General features: G+C 39.2%; 1 long non-coding RNA gene and 1 pseudogene across 4 annotated transcripts; one reads left to right on the forward strand and one right to left on the reverse strand.

Moving 5' to 3' along the window:
* Positions 1–570: 570 nt before the first annotated feature.
* LOC117090579 lies at positions 571–5,615 on the forward strand. 4 transcript variants are annotated; one of them, XR_004440066.1, is made up of 3 exons: positions 571–797; positions 1,674–1,800; positions 5,562–5,615. It is a non-coding gene; the product is annotated as an uncharacterized LOC117090579 (long non-coding RNA). The 4 variants fall into 4 exon arrangements; XR_004440064.1 differs by lacking the exon at positions 5,562–5,615 and adding an exon at positions 3,475–3,777; XR_004440065.1 differs by lacking the exon at positions 5,562–5,615 and adding an exon at positions 2,322–2,680.
* Positions 5,616–12,403: 6,788 nt separating this feature from the next.
* Positions 12,404–13,437, reverse strand: LOC117091117 (annotated as a pseudogene).
* Positions 13,438–19,387: the final 5,950 nt, after the last annotated feature.

Raw genomic sequence — 19,387 nt, forward strand, 5'->3', positions numbered from 1 at the left:
TGCGCCCGGCTTAGTAGTGTTATTTTTCATATACACCAATAGGCATCTTCGCTCAACATACGAAAGCCGCTTTCCACAGAAACAGCTGCCTCCAGCCTGAAGAAGTTGCCACAGGAGATAGAAGGAGGCTCCTTGCCCAAGCCTGGGAGACCCAACCAGAGTGGACAGGGAGGGGGCCCGGGCCGCTGTGCCAGACTCAGCAAATAAACACAGCACTCCCAGGTAACTCTGAGTTTCAGATAACCAACAAATATCTTTGCATGAAACTATATTTTCACTCAAAAGTAACTAGTTTATCTGAAATTCAAAGTTGACTGTGCATGCGGTACTGTATTGCATCTGACAACGCTGCACCTGGAGCCCTCGGGTTTCTGGAAGCGGCTCCCCCTGTTCCGCAGGTGCGGCGGCGCTCTCCACCCAGGAGGAGGAGTGGGAGGGGGACGAGGAACTCGGCACTGATTGGAGACCCTGGTGCGTCCTAATCAACTCACAGGGCCCAACGGTCAGAACAGCCTCTGTGGTGGGCGCGCACCCTACGCACGCGCGTACGCTCAATCCGGGAGTCGCCTCCGGCAGCTGACTGGAGACTCAGGCGAGTCCTAAGCAACTGACAAGGCCCAACGGTTAAAACCGCTTCTGTCCTGCGCGTTCACTCAATGCACCCGCCTACTCTCTATGTCAATCCGGGCGTCGCCTCCCGTTGGCGCGCGCAGCAAAGAGGAGGCGGGACTGATGGATGAGGAAATCCAGGTTAGGAGAGACGGAGTGACTGGCTGAGATCTCACAGCTAACAAGAGGTAGAATCAAGACTGGAACTTGGGGGCCGGGCGCGGTGGCTTATGCCTCTAGTCCTAGCTACTGGAGAGGCTGAGGCAGGAGAATCGCCTGAACCCGCGAGGCGGAGGTTGCAGTGAGCAGAGATCGCGCCATTGCACTCCAGCCCGGGCGACAGAGCGAGACTCCATCTGAAAACAAAACAACAACAACAGCAACAACACAAAATCACGCCACTGCACTCCAGCCAGGATGGTGAGACCCTGTCTCAAAACAAACAGCAGCAACAAAACAAACCCAAAAACCAAACCAAATGAAAAAACCCTGAAAGTTGGCCGGGCGTGGTGGCTCAAGCCTGTAATCTCAGCACTTTGGGAGGCCGAGACGGGTGGATCACGAGGTCAGGAGATCGAGACCATCCTGGCTAACACGGTGAAACCCCGTCTCTACTAAAAAAATACAAAAAAACTAGCCCGGCGATGTGGCGGGCGCCTGCAGTCCCCGTTACTCGGGAGGCTGAGGCAGCAGAATGGCGTAAACCCGCGAGGCGGAGCTTGCAGTGAGCTGAGATCCGGCCACTGCAGCGAGACTCCGTCTCAAAAAAAAACCAAAAAAACAAACAAAAAAACACCCTGAAAGTTGAACTTGGTCCCCAGGATGGAAACAGACTACCTGAAGAGGTGCTTTGGAAATTGCCGGCCCAGGCACTTGCACTTGACATGTAGGGAGTATATTCTTCCACGTACAATTACATATATGCATTCATACGATTATGTACAGTAGTAGTAGATTATTAAATGTTGAAGGGCACTAACACACCACGTACATAATAGAACTGTATTTAATATTTGTTTTTGGTAGTGATATGGCACATGAAAATAATTTGTTTTCTCATGTAGAAAATGCAGTGAATGGCTTAAATAGAATTTCAGCTTTGGGGGCTCACGAGTGAGAGGCTTCTTCCTTGAATACCCTGGGAAGGAAGAAATCTTCATTTTTGATTTGCAAGACCATGAAAACAAGACAGTAAGTACAACAAATGAAATACTTTACACTCAAGGAAACATGTTTTATAAAACAGAGAAGATATAGAAAAGAACTATAAGTAACATATTCAAAGAGACATTAAACGATATTTTATTAATTTTAAAAGCCATAGATTATAAAAATAAAAATTTGCCCTATGAAAATAGAAAGAAAACCTTTAAGATAATAAGTGAAGAACGGAATGGATAACGCCAGAAAAATTGTTGACCTGAGAGACCTAAATAAGTAATTCTCCCAAAATACAGTAAAATGGGAATAATGACAAAGAGTATAAAACAGAAATGGAGGATACACACACAGAAATTTCAATATGCATCCAAGTTATAGAAATATTAAATGGAGTAGAGGACAATCAATAAAAATTATAACTACAACAGATGAGACATTTTCAGGATTTAGCTAAAACATAAATCCTCATCTAAACTTCAGAGTGGAAAAACACATAATTCTCAAAGGAAATACAATTATACTGACTTCCAATTTCTCATCACCAACACTAGGAAGAAGAAAATTTAAAAGAAAAATCTTTGTCACTTTGGGTAAGCAGGGAGTTCTTGGACATAAGACCAACACCAAAGGACAAACTGATAAGGTAGATATTATGAAAATTAAAAATTTTACTTCTTCAGAAGACCCTTAAAAGATTGAAAGGCAAGCCATAGTCTGGAAGAAAATAATTGCACATCATATATTTGATAATGTTTGTATCTAGAATACGTAAAGAACTCTCAGAACTCAATTTTAAAGAGTAAACAATAGGCAAAAAGATTTGAACAGACACTTCCCCAAGGAAGATACTCAGAAAATAAGCACCTGTTTAAAAATTAAAAAAAAAAAGAAAAGAAAATAAGCACCTGAAATTAACATCACTAATCATTAGAGAGATGCAAATTAAAACCACAACCAAATACCAATACCCAATGATTAGAATAGCTAAAATAAAAAGACTTTACAATACCACATCCTGGCAAGGAGAAGGAGTAACTAAAAATTTCTTATTGTTTAAATGCAAAATGGTACCATGGGGTTGGAGCTTACGAGTCTAATGAGGTTTTAGTTTAATAAAAGTGTTTAATTTTCATTTATTTAATGTGATATAAAGTTTTACAATCCTTATTTTTCAGGAATTAAGGATGATATACTTGCTTAAGACTTCAAGGGTTCTTGTTCTGGCTAACCTAAATTCCTAATCCAATGCTAAAAATATTTGTGCAAGGGGGAAAAGGAAAGGTTGATAATATCCTAAGTGGAGATAGAAAGGCTATTTTATCTGTATTCTTGACCTGGCATTTTGTTTTTATGTTGTTGGTGGTTGGCAATATTGTAAGTGATGTGGAGTAAATCAGTCATACATAAAAATATAAACTAAGTAATGCTATGATAGCTACAAATGTTGGTATAATAAACGATTGTTCTTTGACATTAATAATAATTCATTTAGGTAAAAATCCAGTGAGTGATGGTAGACTTCCCAAGGAAAATAAGATAACTGAAATTGTGGTTGCTTAGAGTGATAATTTGTTTCATGTGTGTGATGATGATAATGCTGTGGTACATATATTTAGTAATAATTGCCTTCTACTGGGAGAACAGCTTAAATTTCTCATTTGCTTTACATCCTGCTGCTCATTTGAAATTTTCCTTGGTTCGCAGATATTTTAAGTAGCAAACACAGCTCTGAGTGCAGAAAATGAAAGTTATTGCCTTGAATTATACTTCTGATGGTGTGAAGAGTAGCCTTTTCCCCCCTCATCGTACTTACTGTGACCTCTGTGGTTCCTGTGATTTTTTTTCCTTTCTATGAACCAGAAATATATGATCAGAACAATTTATGGCTGGGCACGCCTGTAATCCCAGCCCTCTGGGAGGCTGAGGTAGATGGATCACCTGAGGTCAGGAGTTCGAGACCAGCCTGGCCAACATGGCAAAACCCTGTCTCGACTAAAAATACAAAAAGATTAGCCAGGTCTGGTGGTGTGCGCCTGTCCTCCCAGCCACTCAGGAGGCTGAGGGAGGAGAATGAGGTTGCAGTGAGCCGAGATCATGCCATTGCACTCCAGCCTGGATGACAAGAGTGAAACTCCATCTCAAAAGGGGAAAAAAAAAAAAAGAACAATTTATTATTGAAATACTCAGTCAGCACCTCCAGCCCTCCCTACCAAGATGACTTTGTGGCAGGCCAGGTCTCACTAATGCAGGCCTCCATAACAACTGTTTCACAGTGGTTAACAATTAAAAGCCAGTGCTCTTATACAAAGGTTGGAATGTAACAAAAGCCCAGCAAGAGTTTTACCTAGGCCTTTCCTGAACTTTAAAGCATGATGAAACACGTTTATTGGAAGTCTGAAGGAACTCCCCAAACCTCTGTGATTTAGCAGGAGACAAGATAAGGGTAAGTACCCCAGCACCTAGACTCATTTCGATTAAGCAAATTTACTAAGGCTCCAGAGGAAGGTCGTCAGGACTCAGACCTTAGTTACAGATTAAAAGAAGTTAATCACTTATGTCTTTAGATGAATGCACACTTACACGTAGACATACAGCTTAGAAGGTATATGAGCTCTGGAAAACTTTGTAATTTTGAGTTGGTCTGGTGATAATTTCCGGGCCTTTTCCCTGTAACCGGTTACAGAGATAAAAACTCTCTTCCTCCCCAGTACATTGGCATCTTGTTATTGGGCCATGAGAAATAGCAGCCCGACCCTCAGTTTGGTCCAGGTACTCAGTTTGGTCTCTGTTGTGCCTGGATCACAGTTCAAATTCTTCTTGTATCACATTTTGCTCTCTCCTCATTCCCCAGCTCTGCTTCCTTTCAAAGTTATTAACTCCTAATAAATGTTTTGCCACCGCCACTTTGTTTTACCATCTGCTTCTGAGAAATCCAATCTGCAACACTCCTCTTCAGATGGGTTGAAGCCCAAGGAACAAGCCATGCTCCCAGGAAGCAGGGTTCTCCCCTAGCCCTGGGGTCACAGTTACTTTACAATTCACTGTGCTTCACCCTTGCCCCAGAGCCTCTGCAAATAAACTCTCATTAACACAGAGAAATGACAATCTTGCATCAACTATCTCTGTGAGGATTCCATAGAGCCTGAAGCCTTACATTTTCTATCAAGGCCAAGTAAGGATTTTAGCTGCTGCTCAACTTCAGAAAGGGAAATGCCTTGAAAGTAAAATGGAAGGGGTGGGGGGTAGGATCCATTCAGATACTAAAATATTTCTCACATTCTAGGTTACTTAAAACTATTTTTCTAGTTTCTTCAGTAGAATTTTTAGTACTCTTTAAAGTTGTTTTTGAAGTTTGAATGCATACAAAAAAACCATACAATTACATTGTTTTCTTCCACACCTTTCATAGATTGAACACAGTCATGTAATTGTCATCCAGATCAAGAAAAAAACATTACTGACACCCCCAATCCCATTTGTACATTCTTTCAGTTAACATCCTCCATCACATAACCAGTAGGTAAACATCTCACAATATAGTTTCCAGTGTCCTTTGGAACTCCATATAAATAGGATCATAAAGGGTATAATCTTCTGTTGGATTTTTCATTTTATATATTGTTTGTGAGATCCATGTATAATCTCTTTGGCTGTGGTTGTGGTTTTTTCATTCTCGTTACTGTATAGCACTCCATTGTGTGAATAGACTACACTTTATGTATTCACCTTACTGCTGGTGTTTTCTAGTTTGGCGCTATTATGAATAAAGCTGTTGCGGTTATTTTGTACAGGTCTTTTGATGTATTGTGTCTGGAGTTGGTTCATTCTGGTGGGTTCGTGGTCTCGCTGACTTCAAGAATGAAGCTTCTGACCTTCATGGTGAGTGTTACAGCTCTTAAAGGTGGCGTGAACCCAAAGAGTGAGCAGCAGCAAGATTTATTGTGAAGAGCGAAAGAACAAAGTTTCCACAGCGTGGAAGGGGACCCGAGCGGGTTGCCACTGCTGGCTGGGGTGGCCAGCTTTTATTCCTTTATTTGTCCCCACCCATGTCCTGCTGATTGGTCCATTTTACAAACCGCTAGCTAGCTACAGAGTGCTGATTGGTGCATTTTACAATCCTCTTGTAAGACAGAAAAGTTCTCCAAGTCCCTACTCGACCCAGGTTGTCTTTTATAAATGCAATAAAAGAAAATTACTGAAAAATATTTAAATAAGTATACCAACAAAAGCATCTATCTGAAGCTAGTGGCATTGACTATGATACTTACTAGGATGTATAATCATGAAATACTTTCAATTATTGATTTATATATAAAAACCTATTTGATATATGAGTAAGAGAACATGATGACTTTATATAAAGTGTAAGTATGGTTGTGTAAAAGCTGGAAAATTAAAAATTGAACTGAAAGGTACACTTGGGTCAACCAGATACTAAAGTAAAAAAGATGCATATAAATCTAGAAAAAAATTATCCAAGGTTTGATGGTGCACACTAAATCTAGTTAAGCATGGGCATTAAATCTAAATTAATTAACCTAACAGAGTTACAAAACAGCATGAATGTAATAACTAATCCTTAAAAGAGTAATTGAAAACCTAGAGAAAATTAGTGATTATAACAGCAATAATAATAACAGTGTGATTCAGAGATCTTTATTTTAGAAACCAAAAATGCAATAGGGTGAGGAGATAAGAAAGGAAGTAAAATAGGTAAATTTCTTAAATTTTCAGGATGTATACTTTTAAATTATTGATGTTGCAAAAGTTAATTTTGAATAGCTTCTCTGTGAATTCAGCATTATTCTTTTTTATAGTTTGACCATACACCCTGTTTTATATACAATGTATAAAGAGTATATAAAACAAAACTAGGAGAGTATTAATGGCATATAACAATTTACCCCAACATCTCCAATATCACTCTTAAAATGTAATTAAGATTACAGTTTAATGCTTGTCTAATATGTCTTAGAGAACATAGTAAGCATTTTATAAATATTGCCTCATTTAATCTTAAGAGACTTTCAATAAAGCAGGAATGATACAGAGAAGCACCAGTATAGGACAAGGTCAATTTATTAATCTCTTTCTCATTTACATATAGATATAGAAAAGGAGGCAGAAAACAAGTTACCTTCACTGGTAAGTCCAATTGTAGGTCTAAGAGAGTGAAGTAAGGGGTAAACAAGCCTGCATAGAATAAATCCAAGATGCACAAGAAAATAACAGGAGTATGACCTGTTTGAGAAGTGAAGAATGTGAAAGGTGCAAAAGAGGACAGAATACATCAACTGGGAAACATAAGAGAGTGTGGGTAAACAATCAGGAAATTCTGGAGAGAAGGAAGTTATGAAGCAGCCTTAGCTGTTGGGAGCTACACCAATAGAAAGCTACACCAGTAGGAATCAAGGAAGAGATGCACACACACACACACACACACACACACGTGTTTGACAAGATGAGACCCAGGAGCTACAACATCAGTGAAAGCTTATCTAACAGAAAGACAAAGGATGTCTAATTATGGCATTCAAAGGCAATCAGGGAAACTTTTCATATTTCAAATAACAGTAAACCATTGAAGGAGTAATTGTTGGGACATAATCTAGAATCTTTCAAAATGTTTTTATTTTTAATTTGTATGAGTACATAGTAAGTGCATATGTTTATGGGTTGCATGAGGTGTTTTGATACAGGCATGCAATGTGAAATAAGAACACCATGGAAAATGCGGTATCCACCCCCTCAAGCATTTATCCTTTGTGTTACAAACAAATCAATTCCATGCTTTTAGTTATTTTAAAGGTTCAATTGTTATTACTGACTATAGTCACCCTGTTTTGCTATCAAATAGTATGCCTTATTCATTCTAAGTATTTTTTTTTACCCATTGACCATCCCCACCTCCACCCCAGTCCCCCACTACCCTTCCCAGCTTCTGGTAACCATCCTTCTACAGTGTATGTTCATCAGTTTGATCGTTTTCATTTTTAGATCCCACAAATAAGTGAGAACGTACGATGTTTGTCTTTCTGTGCCTGACTTATTTCACTTAACATAATGATTTCCAGTTTCATCCATGTTATTGCAAATGACAGGATCTCATTCCCTTTTTATGGCTATATAGTACTCCATTGTGCATAGGTACCAGATTTTAAATCTAGAGTCTTGTTGGACTTCCTTATTCATATTGGAGTGCTTAACTGTATTTAATCACTTATACGGAAGAGCACCATAAGGTGTTCAGCGCTTAAAAGACCCTGAAAGTTTTAATCTGTCTCTCATACAACTCTAGCTACTATTTCTTTTTTATCCTCCGTGTCTGTGTAAGAATCACTAGCATTCAAGTAAGGTCAAACAAATATTATATATCATGGTCACAAGGGCAAAAACTGACACAGAAAATTAATGGTCCTTCAACCCAAAGTCATAGCCTTCTGAATCATATGAACTTTCCTGAACACACTGAAATCCTCATTTTCATTGCTGTACTTCAGAATTTACTTCCTTGCTCTGTTTGGGAAAAGGTCATAGGCCTTACATTGACTACATTTCTTCATTCCTTCTAAACTTACTTCCTCTTCATGCTTACTTTCTCCTTCCTTTGCTGGCCCTAGAGACAGTAGCCAGGGAAGGACTGGGGAAGGAAGAACATGGCAAGAGGGAAAAAATGCAACCTCAGATTCTCCTAAATAATAAACTCAGCATTTCCTCTCACGCTGTTTTGCTGATTCCAAAGGGACTTGCCTGGTACGTCCTGCTGACACACATTTTCTTCTCGCTCCCCTTGCTTTCCTCCCTCTTCTGCTTTCCCATATCTTTCTTAGTCATTATGTTTTTGTCTTTCTGAAGTAATTTTGGACACTGTGTGCAGGTGTATGTTTTCTAAAACATTGCAAATCTAAAATGTCCTCCCATCCTCACACATGACAGACGGGTTGGTTGAGAACTACTGGGTCATAAACATATTCTTACAATAATCCATTATTCTATGTTCATTGTCACCTGTTGCAGAAAATAAGTCTTAGGCCGGTATAATTTTGTTCCTTTATGTTATAGTTTACCTATTTTTAAAATTTATGATTTTTTCTCATATTTTTTCTTATATACTTAAAATGTTGCCAAATAATACAAATAAGTCTCTTTTCATTATTTATTTCCCAAAATACAAAGATCCTTTTAAATCTACATGTTTAATTTATCTTTCTCCATTTAGAAAACTTTTGTTATTCCAATCAAATTCTTGATTATTTGTTTTATTCCATTTACTGTGAGTCATACTTAGGGAAGAGCTCTATTCCTCTGGTTGTATTATTCATATCTGCCCCCTATAGATGATTTTTGTCTTACTCCTCAATAGTCTAGTGGAGTTTCTCAGTTTCATCTTCCTTTTATACATTTATTTTTCTGGACTGTTGGTTATCTTTACTTGTTCTAATACAGATTTTAATTATACTATTAACATTTTTAATGTTCCACAAGGCTTTTCAACTTCACCAAGCGCCCATTCCAACTCTTCCTATATTTACATTATCTTGCTCTCTTCCCATGTGTGTTTGTTTATGTCTCATAAAGGTCACAACATGTGTAAACCTATTGAGGATGACAAAACATCTAACGATTTTTCTGCCTCCTTCCTTTCCTTGGATGTTACTTGCCCTTCATGTTGACAGTCCTTGTCTTACCTATTAATTTTTAGTAAATATATTGCTGATTTTGTTTTTGTTCCTTCAGTAGGTAAAGTATATACATATAGGTTTTGCTCATGTTTACTTCCTCATATCTACAGTGGGAGGACAGTTTGATGTGCACTGCTTCTTATGCAGTTCCAATTTCTGGAGGATATTACTTTACTTTAGCCCAGCTGGACTTAAGTAAATTGCCATTCAATGCTTACTGTCTGGTTTTCACACATTCAATTTGTGGAATATTTTGAAAATTATAACTAATTGCCATTATTCATACAAGATGTGGACACATTTCAATTCATTTTCTACCACCTATCAGTACTTTTGGTATCATAGTTTTCAAAAGGATATCACATTGGTTTCCTTCAAAACCAGAGAAAATAGAATAGAATGGTGGCTTCCCAGTTTTCTCAGGTAAATATAGGTACAGACTTTGTATTCTTGAGGCAGAAATAGAAAGTAGGAAAAGGATGAGAGATTAATGAGACAATTGTAAACATAATCATAAAATAGAAGATTGTTGTTGTGTAAAACATGATTTCACCCACCCAATACCAGAACGCATAATTAGCTAGAGTCCACATAACAACATTTTAGGTAATTTAATTGTCCTCATCATAGCAACTAACATTATTTGAGCTGAAGCACAGGTCTGAGCAGTGGATCTTGATCCTTTGGTGTACTATCCAAAATTTTCACAATCTCCTCCAAATTCTCAGTTAATGTTACCTCCAATTACCAGGAAAAATAACAGAAATATTATTCAGAGAAAAAGGAGGAAACTAATTATATTGCCCTTTCACGACTAAGACATTTGCTGTTAGATATATTATTTTATTCTAGTAGTTTTCTGATAACTTGTGGGACAGAAAATGTAATTTCAAACACTGGATAGATCTGGACAGTCGTAATTTTTAAATTGTATATATTTAAAGTATTACAACATGAAGTATTGATATACATATACAAGTGGAGTGATTAGTATAGTCAAGCAAATTAATATACCCATCATCTCATATTTCATTTTTTTGTGTCTAAAGTACCTAAAATCTATCTCTTAGCAAATTTCCAGTATTCAACTACAGTCTACATGCCGCACACTAGAGCTCTAGGTTTATTTATCCTACGTAACCGAAACTTTGTATCCTTTGACTTCCATCTCCTCATTTTCCCCACCATTACCTGTGCCCCTGGTAACCATCTTTCTACTCTGTTTCTGTGTATTTGAGTTTTTGTAATTAAAAAATAATCTTCCACATGTGAGTTCACATGGTATATTTTCCTTGTGTTTGGCTTATTTCACTTAGCATGATGTCCTCTAGGTTCACCTATATTCTTGCAAGTGGCAGGGTCTTTTTCTTTTTTAAAACTGAAGAATATTCCTCTCTGTGTGTGTGTGTTTGTGTGTGTGTGTGTGTGTGTCCCACAATTTTTTTATCCATTCTTCCATTGACAGGTTGTTTCTACCTCTTGGCTATTGTGAATCATGCTGTGATGAACACAAGAGCACAGTGTCTTTACAAGGTGGTGATTGCATTTCCCTTGAGTATATGCCCAGAAGAGGGATTGCTAGGATACATGGTGGCTTTTTAAAAAAATTCCATTAGAAACCTCCATATTTTTTTTCCATAATGGCTGCACCAATCTACATTTCCACCAACAGTGTACAAGGGTTCCCTTTTCTCCACATCCTCACCAACATTGTTTTATCTCTTGTCTTTTTGATAGTAGCCATTTCCATTTCCCTGATGTTTGATGATGTTGAGCACCTTTCGCTACACCTGTTGGCCATTTTTACTTCTTCTTTGGAGAAATATCTGGTCAGGTTGTTTGCCTAAATTTTAATAGGATTATTTGTTTCTTTTGCTACAGAATTGTTTGAGTTCCTTATATATTTTGGATCTTAACCCTTTTTCTTATACATTCTTCATAGATATTTTCTCCCAATCCATTGGCTGTCTTTTCATTTTGATCATTTTCTTTGCTGTGTTGTGTTTTAGTTTGATATAATTCCACCTGTTTCTTTCATTCTTATTACCTGTTCTTTTTGGTGAGATATCAAAGAAAACCGTTGTTAAGGCCAATATTGAGATTTTCCTGTTTTCCTCTAGGAATTTAATGGTTTCAGGTCTTTAATATCCTTCTAGTTTATTTTTGTGTGCAGTGTAAGACGAGGGTCCAGTTTCATCCTTTTTTCATGTGGATATCTGGTTTTCCAAACACCATGTATTAAAGAGACTATCCGTTCCTCATTGTGTCTTCTTGGTAGCTTTGTCAAAAATTAATTGACTGTATATGCTTAGATTTATTTACGGGCTCTCTATTCTTCTATTCTGTTCCTTTGGTCCATATGCCTGTTCTTTTTTTCTTTTCTTTTTTTTTTTTTTTTGAGATGGTGTCTCACTCTGTCACCCAGGCTGGAGTGCAGTGGTGCAATCTTGGCTCACTGCCACCTCCGCCTCCCAGGTTCAAGAGATTCTCCTGCCTCAGCCTCCTGAGTAGCTGGTATTACAGGTGCCTGCCACCATGCCTGGCTAATTTTTGTATTTTTAATAGATAGAGATGGGGTTTCACCACGCTGGCCAGGCTGGTCTTGAGCTCCTGACTTCAGGTGATCCACCCCACTTGGCCTCCCAAAGTGCTGAGATTACCGTCATGAGCCATCGTGCCCAGCCTATATGTCTGTTGTGTCTGTTTTCATACTACTTCATTATGCCTTTTTTAATGATATAATGTGAGATTAGGAAGTGTGATGCCTTCAAGTTTGTTTTCCTCAACATTGTTTTGGTTACTTGAAGCATTTTGTGGTTTCACACAAATTTTAGAATTGTTTTTCTATTTCTACGAAAAATATCTTTTTTTTTTTTTTTTTCTGAGTACAGGGGACTTTATTGATGTTAAATGACAAGGTGGGGCTCCCTAGGTCTCTCCTTCTTCAGAGGGTCTGGAAACTGTGAGGAGAGGAGATTCTGTGTGGTGGGGGACTGAGTGCAGCAGGGAATCCCCAGCAGCCGAGGGTCCCTCTCTTCTTCCCGTGCTCTCCCTGGGGTTAGTGATTGGGGGATTTTACTCCTTAGAGGCCATGTGTACCATGAGATCCATTACCTTGTTACTGTAGGCAAAATTCATTGTCATACCAGGAAATGAGCTTGACAAAGTGGTCATTGATGGCAATGCCAGCCCCAGCCTCAAAGGTGGAAAGGCAGGTTTTGCTGTTAAATTCCGAAGAGACAACCTGGTGCTCACTGTAGCCCAGGATGCCCTTGAGGGGGTCCTTGTGTGCCTGCCTCACCACCTTTTTGATGTCTGAAGAAACCTGTCTGGCAGGTTTCTCCAGACAGGAGGTCAGTTCCACAACCAACATTGGTGTTGGGAACACAGATGACCATGCCAGTGAGCTTCCCGTTAAGCTTAGGAATGACCTTGCCCTCTCATGGCCCGTTTACTTGACAGCACCAGTAGATGCAGGAATGGTGTTCTGGAAAGCCTCATGGCTGTCATGCCAGAGTTCCCTGGAGGGGCCATCCACAGTCTTCTGGGTAGCAGTGATGGTGTAGACTGTGGTCATGAGTCCCTCCCTGATGCCAACGTTGTCATGAATGACCTTGGCCAGGGGATCTAAGCAGTTGGTGGTGCAGGAGGCATTGCTGATGATTGTGAGGTTGTTTTCATGCTTATGGTTCATGCCCATCACAAACATGGGGACATCTGCAGAAAAGATGGAGATGATGAACCTTTTGGCTTCCCTCTCCAGGTGAGCCCTAGTCTTCACCAAGGTAGTGAAGATGCCAGTGGACTCCATGACATAATTAGCACCAGCATTATCTTGTTTGGTTTTAGTGATCTCTCACTCCTGGAAAATAGTGACAGGATTTCCATTGATGACAAGCTTCCCATTCTTAACCTTGATGGTACCATGGAACTTGCCATGGGTGGGATCATAATGGAACATGTAGAGCATGTAGTTGGGATCAATGAAAGGGCCATTGGTGGTAACAATATCCACTTTGCCAGAATTAAAAGCAGCCCTGATGACCAGGCATCTAATATGGCCAAATCCATTTACTCCAGCCTTCACTTTCACTCTGGTGTCTCAGGAAGAGGGCTGGTGCTGCATGAGAAAATTGGATATTTGTCGAATGGGAGAAGCAGAGAGGTCACTGGAATTTTGATGGGATTGCGCTGAAAATGCTTATCACTTTTGGTGGTGTAAACAGTCCTAATATCTTGAGACCAAAGATGTCAGGTATTTATACCTGTTCTTTCCAGTTCCTTCTAGATACCCTCAGCCAAAACAACTAAAAAACATGCATGTCTTACATATGAAATAAGGAAAGTATAAAATGCTAGTGTTACAATTACAATTGTTAAAAAGCCAGTGATAATTCTATTCAGAGATACAACATACCTACTGTTGACACACACTTAAAGTATTTAACCTGGAAACAAATTATTGCTGGGGCTATAATGCTATCACTTGAGATAGGAGCCCAACTTAATATACTACTACTATTAGCTCATAGATCCCATCCCCCAACCTCTTTTTTAAAATTATTATTTTACTTTAAGTTCCCAGATACATGTGCAGAATGTGCAGATTTGTTACTTTTAGGTATATGTGTGCCATGGTGGTTTTCTGCACCTGTTGACCTATGCTCTATTTTCCCTCCCCTCACCCACCAACCCTGCAACAGGCCCTGGCATGTGTTGTTTCTCTCCCTATGTCCATGTGTTCTCATTATTCAGCTCCCACTTATGAGTGAGAACATGCGGTGTTTGGTTTTCTGTTCCTGTGTTAGTTTGCTGAGGATGATAGTTTCCAGCTTCATCCATGTCCCTGGAAAGGACATGATCTCATTCCTTTTTTATGACTGCATAGTATTCCATAGTGTAGATGTATCACATTTTCTTTTCCATTCTACCATTGATGCATATATCCTTTTTAAATTGATTCCAACAAAAGTTATGTTTCCTTTTTTTAAAACAAGAAAAATAAGCTTGGATAAAAGTTATGTTTTCCTAATAAAGAGACATATTTCTTTTTTTTTCTTTTTTTAAAAATTATACTTTAAATTCTAGGGTACATGTGCACAATGTGCAGGTTTGTTACATATGTATATATGTGCCATGTTGGTGTGCTGCACCCATTAACTCATCATTTGCATTAGGTATATCTCCTGATGCTATCACTCCCCTGTCCCCCGACCCCACAACAGGCCCTGGTATGTGATGCTCCCCATTCTGTGTCCAAGTGTTCTCATTGTTCACTTCCCACCTATGAGTGAGAACATGCGGTGTTTGGTTTTCTGTCCTTGTGATAGTTTGCTCAGATTGATGGTTTCCAGCTTCATCCATGTCCCTACAAAGGACATGAACTCATCCTTTTTTATGACTGCATAGTATTCCATGGTGCATATATGCCACATTTTCTTAATCCAGTCTATCATTGATGGACATTTAGGTTGGTTCCAAGTCTTTGCTATTGTAAATAGTCCCTCAATAAACATATGTGTGCCTGTGTCTTTATAGCAGCATGATTTATAACCCTTTGGGTATATACCCAGTAATGGGATTGCTGGGTCAAATAGTATTTCTAGTCCTAGATCCTTGAGGAATCGCCATACTGTCCTCCACAATGGTTGAACTAGTTTACGCTCCTACCAACAGTGTGAAAGTGTTATTTCTCCACATCCTCTCCAGCATCTGTTGTTTCCTGACTTTTTAATGATCACCATTCTAATGGGTGTGAGATGGTATCTCATTGTGGTTTTGATTTGCATTTATCTGACGGCCAGTGATGATGAGCATTTTTTCATGTTATCTGTTGGCTGCATAAATGTCTTTTATTGAGAAGTGTCTGTTCATATCCTTTGCCCACTATTTGATGGGGTTGTTTGATTTTTTCTTGTAAATTTGTTTAAGTTCTTTGTAGATTCTGGATATTAGCCCTTTGTCAGATGGTTAGATTGCAAAATATTTCTCCCATTCTGTAGGTTGCCTGTTCACTCTGATGGTAGTTTGTTTTGCTGTGCAGAAGCTCTTTAGTTTAATTAGATCCCATTTGTCAATTTTGGCTTTTGTTGCCATTGCTTTTGGTGTTTTAGTTATGAAGTCCTTGCCCATGCCTATGTCCTGAATGGTATTGCCTAGGTTTTCTTCTAGGGTTTTTATGGTTTTAGGTCTAACATTTAAGTCTTTAATCCTTCTTGAATTAATTTTTGTATAAGGTGTAAGGAAGGATCCAGTTTCAGCTTTCTACTTATGGCTAGCCAGTTTTCCAGCACCATTTATTAAATAGGGGATACTTTCCCCATTTCTTGTTTTTGTCAGGTTTGTCAAAGATCAGATGGTTGTAGATGTGTAGTATTATTTCTGAGGGCCCTGTTCTGTTCCATTGGTGTATATCTCTGTTTCGGTCCCAGTACCATGCTGTTTTGGTTACTGTAGCCTTGTAGTATAGTTTGAAGTCAGGTAGCATGTTGCCTCCAGCTTTGTTCTTTTGGCTTGGGATTTTTCTTGGCAATGCGGGCTGTTTTTTGGTTCCATATGAACTTCAAAGTAGTTTTTTCCAATTCTGTGAAGAAAGTCACTGGCAGCTTGATGGGGATGGCATTGAATCTATAAATTACCTTGGGCAGTATGGCCATTTTCACGATATTGATTTTTCCTATCCATGAACATGGAATGTTCTTCCATTTGTTTGTGTCCTCTTTTATTTCACTGAGCAATGGTTTGTAGTTCTCCTTGAAGAGGTCATTCACATCCCTTGTAAGTTGGATTCCTAAGTATTTTATTCTCTTTGAAGCAATTGTGAATGGGAATTCACTCATGATTTGGCTTTCAGTTTGTTATTGGTGTTTAGGAATGCTTGTGATTTTTGCACATTGATATTTTGTCCTGAGACTTTGCTGAAGTTGCTTATCAGCTTAAGGAGATTTTGGACTGAGACAATGGAGTTTTCTAAATATACAATCATGTCATCTGCAAACAGGAACAATTTGACTTCCTCTTTTCCTAATTGAATACCCTTGGTTTCTTTTTCCTGCCTGATTACCCTGCCCAGAACTTCTAACACTGTGTTGAATAGGAGTGGTGAGAGAGGGCATCCCTGTCTTGTTCCAGTTTTCAAAGGGAATGCTTCTAGCTTTTGTCCATTCATATTATATTGAATGTGATTTGTCATGAATAGCTCTTACTGTTTTGAGATACGTCCCATCAATACCTAGTTTATTAAGAGTTTTTAGGCCGGGCGCGGTGGCTCAAGCCTGTAATCCCAGCACTTTGGGAGGCCGAGACGGGTGGATCATGAGGTCAGGAGATCAAGACCATCCTGGCGAACACGGTGAAACCCCGTCTCTACTGAAAAATACAAAAAACTAGCCGGGCAAGGTGGCGGGCGCCTGTAGTCCCAGCTACTTGGGAGGCTGAGCCAGGAGAATGGCGTGAACCTGGGAGGCGGAGCTTGCAGTGAGCTGAGATCCGGCCACTGCACTCCAGCCTGGGCAACAGCGCGAGACTCCGTCTCAAAAAAAAAAAACAAAAAAAAACAAAAAAGAGTTTTTAGCATGAAGGGCTGTTGAATTTTGTCAAAGGCCTTTTCTGCATCTATTGAGATAATCATGTGGCTTTTGTCTTTGGTTCTGTTTATATGATGGATTACATTTATTGATTTGTGTATGTTGAACAAGCATTGCATCTCAGGGATGAAGCCAAATTGATCATGGTGGATAAGCTTTTTGAAGTACTGTTGAATTCGGTTTGCCAGTATTTTATTGAGGATTTTTGCATTGATGTTCATCAGGGATATTGGTCTAAAATTCTCTTTTTTGTTGTTGTATTCTCTGCCAGGCTTTGGTATCGGGATGATGCTGGCCTCATAAAATGAGTTAGGGAGAATTCCCTCTTTTTCTATTGATTGGAATAGTTTCAGAAGGAATGTTACCAGCTCCTCTTTTTACCTCTGGTAGAAATCATCTGTGAATCTGTCTGGTCCTGGACGTTTTTTGGTTGGTAGGCTATTAATCATTGCTTCAATTTCAGGGCCTGTTATTGGTCTATTCAGGGATCAACTTCTTCTTGGTTTAGTCTTGGGAGAGTGTGTGTGTCAAGGAATTTATCCATTTATTCTAGATTTTCTAGTTTATCTGCAGAGAGGTGTTTATAGTATTCTCTGATGGTAGTTTTTATTTCTGTGGGATCGGTGGTGATATCCCCTTCATCATTTTTTATTGCATCTGTTTTATTCTTCTCTCTTTTCTTCTTTATTAGTCTTGCTAGTGGTCTATCTATTTTGTTGATCTTTTCAAAAAATCAGCTCCAGGATTCATTGATTTTTTTTGAAGGGTTTTTTGTGTCTCTATCTCCTTTAGTTCTGCTCTGATCTTAGTCATTTCTTGCCTTCTCCTAGCTTTTGAATGTGTTTGCTCTTGCTTCTCTTGTTCTTTTAATTGTGCTGTCAGCTTGTCAGTTTTCGATCTTTCCTGCTTTCTCTTGTGGGCATTTAGTGCTATAAATTTCCCTCTACACACTGGTTTATGTGTGTCCCAGAGATTGTGGTATATTGTGTCTTTGTTCTCATTGATTTCAAAGAACATCTTTATATCTGCCTTCCTTTCGTTATTTACCCAGTAGTCGTTCAGGAGCAGGTTATCCACTTTCCATGTAGTTGTGCAGTTTTGAGTGAGTTTCTTAATCCTGAGTTCTAATTTGATTGCACTGTGGTCTAAGAGACAGTTTGTTATAATTTCTGTTCTTTTACATTTGCTGAGGAGTGCTTTACTTCCAACTATGTGGTCAACTTTGGAATAAGTGTGATGTGCTGAGAAGAATGTATATTCTGTTTATTTGGGGTGGAGAGTTCTGTAGATGTCTATTAGGTCTTCTTGGTGCAGAGCTGACTTCAAGACCTGGATATCCTTTTTAACTTCTTCTCATTGATCTGTCTAATGTTTCCAGTGGGGTTTTAAAATCTCCCATTATTGCTGTGTGGGAGTCTAAGTCTCTTTGTAGGTCTCTAAGGACTGGCTTTATGAATCTGGGTGCTCCTGTATTGGGTGCAGATATATTTAGGATAGTTAGCTCTTCTTGTTGAATTGATCTCTTTACCATTATGTAATGGCCTTCTTTGTCTCTTTTGATCTTTGTTAGTGTATAGTCTGTTTCATCAGAGACTAGGATTGCAACCCCTGCTTTTTTTTGTTTGTTTGTTTTCTATTTGCTTGGTAGATCTTCCTCCACCCTTTATTTTGAGCCTATATGTTTCTTTGTACGTGAGATGTGTCACCTGAATACAGCACGCTAATGGGTCTTGACTCTTTTTTTTTTTTTTTTTTTTTTTTTTTTTTTGAGACGGAGTCTTGCTCTTTCGCCCGGGCTGGAGTGCAGTGGCCGGATCTCAGCTCACTGCAAGCTCCGCCTCCCGGGTTTTACGCCATTCTCCTGCCTCAGCCTCCGGAGTAGCTGGGACTACAGGCGCCCGCCACCTCGCCCGGCTAGTTTTTTGTATTTTTAGTAGAGACGGGGTTTCACCCTGTTAGCCAGGATGGTCTCGATCTCCTGACCTCGTGATCCGCCCGTCTCGGCCTCCCAAAGTGCTGGGATTACAGGCTTGAGCCACCGCGCCCGGCCGGGTCTTGACTCTTTATCCAATTTGCCAGTCTGTCTTTTCATTGGGGTTTAGCCTATTTATATTTATGGTTAATATTGTTTTGTGTGAATTTTATCCTGTCATTATGATGTTAGCTGGTTATTTTGCTTGTTAGCTGATGCCGTTTCTTCCTAGCATTGATGGTCTTTACAATTTGGCATGCTTTTGCAGTGACTGGTACTGGTTGTTCCTTTCCATTTGTAGTGCTTTCTCCAGGAGCTGTTGTAAGGTAGGCCTGATGGTGACAAAATCTCTTAGCATTTGCTCATCTGTAAAGAAT

This window comes from Trachypithecus francoisi, unplaced genomic scaffold, assembly GCF_009764315.1.
Source record: "Trachypithecus francoisi isolate TF-2019V2 unplaced genomic scaffold, Tfra_2.0 Lachesis_group11, whole genome shotgun sequence".
In the NCBI taxonomy this organism is placed as follows: Eukaryota; Metazoa; Chordata; class Mammalia; order Primates; family Cercopithecidae; genus Trachypithecus; species Trachypithecus francoisi.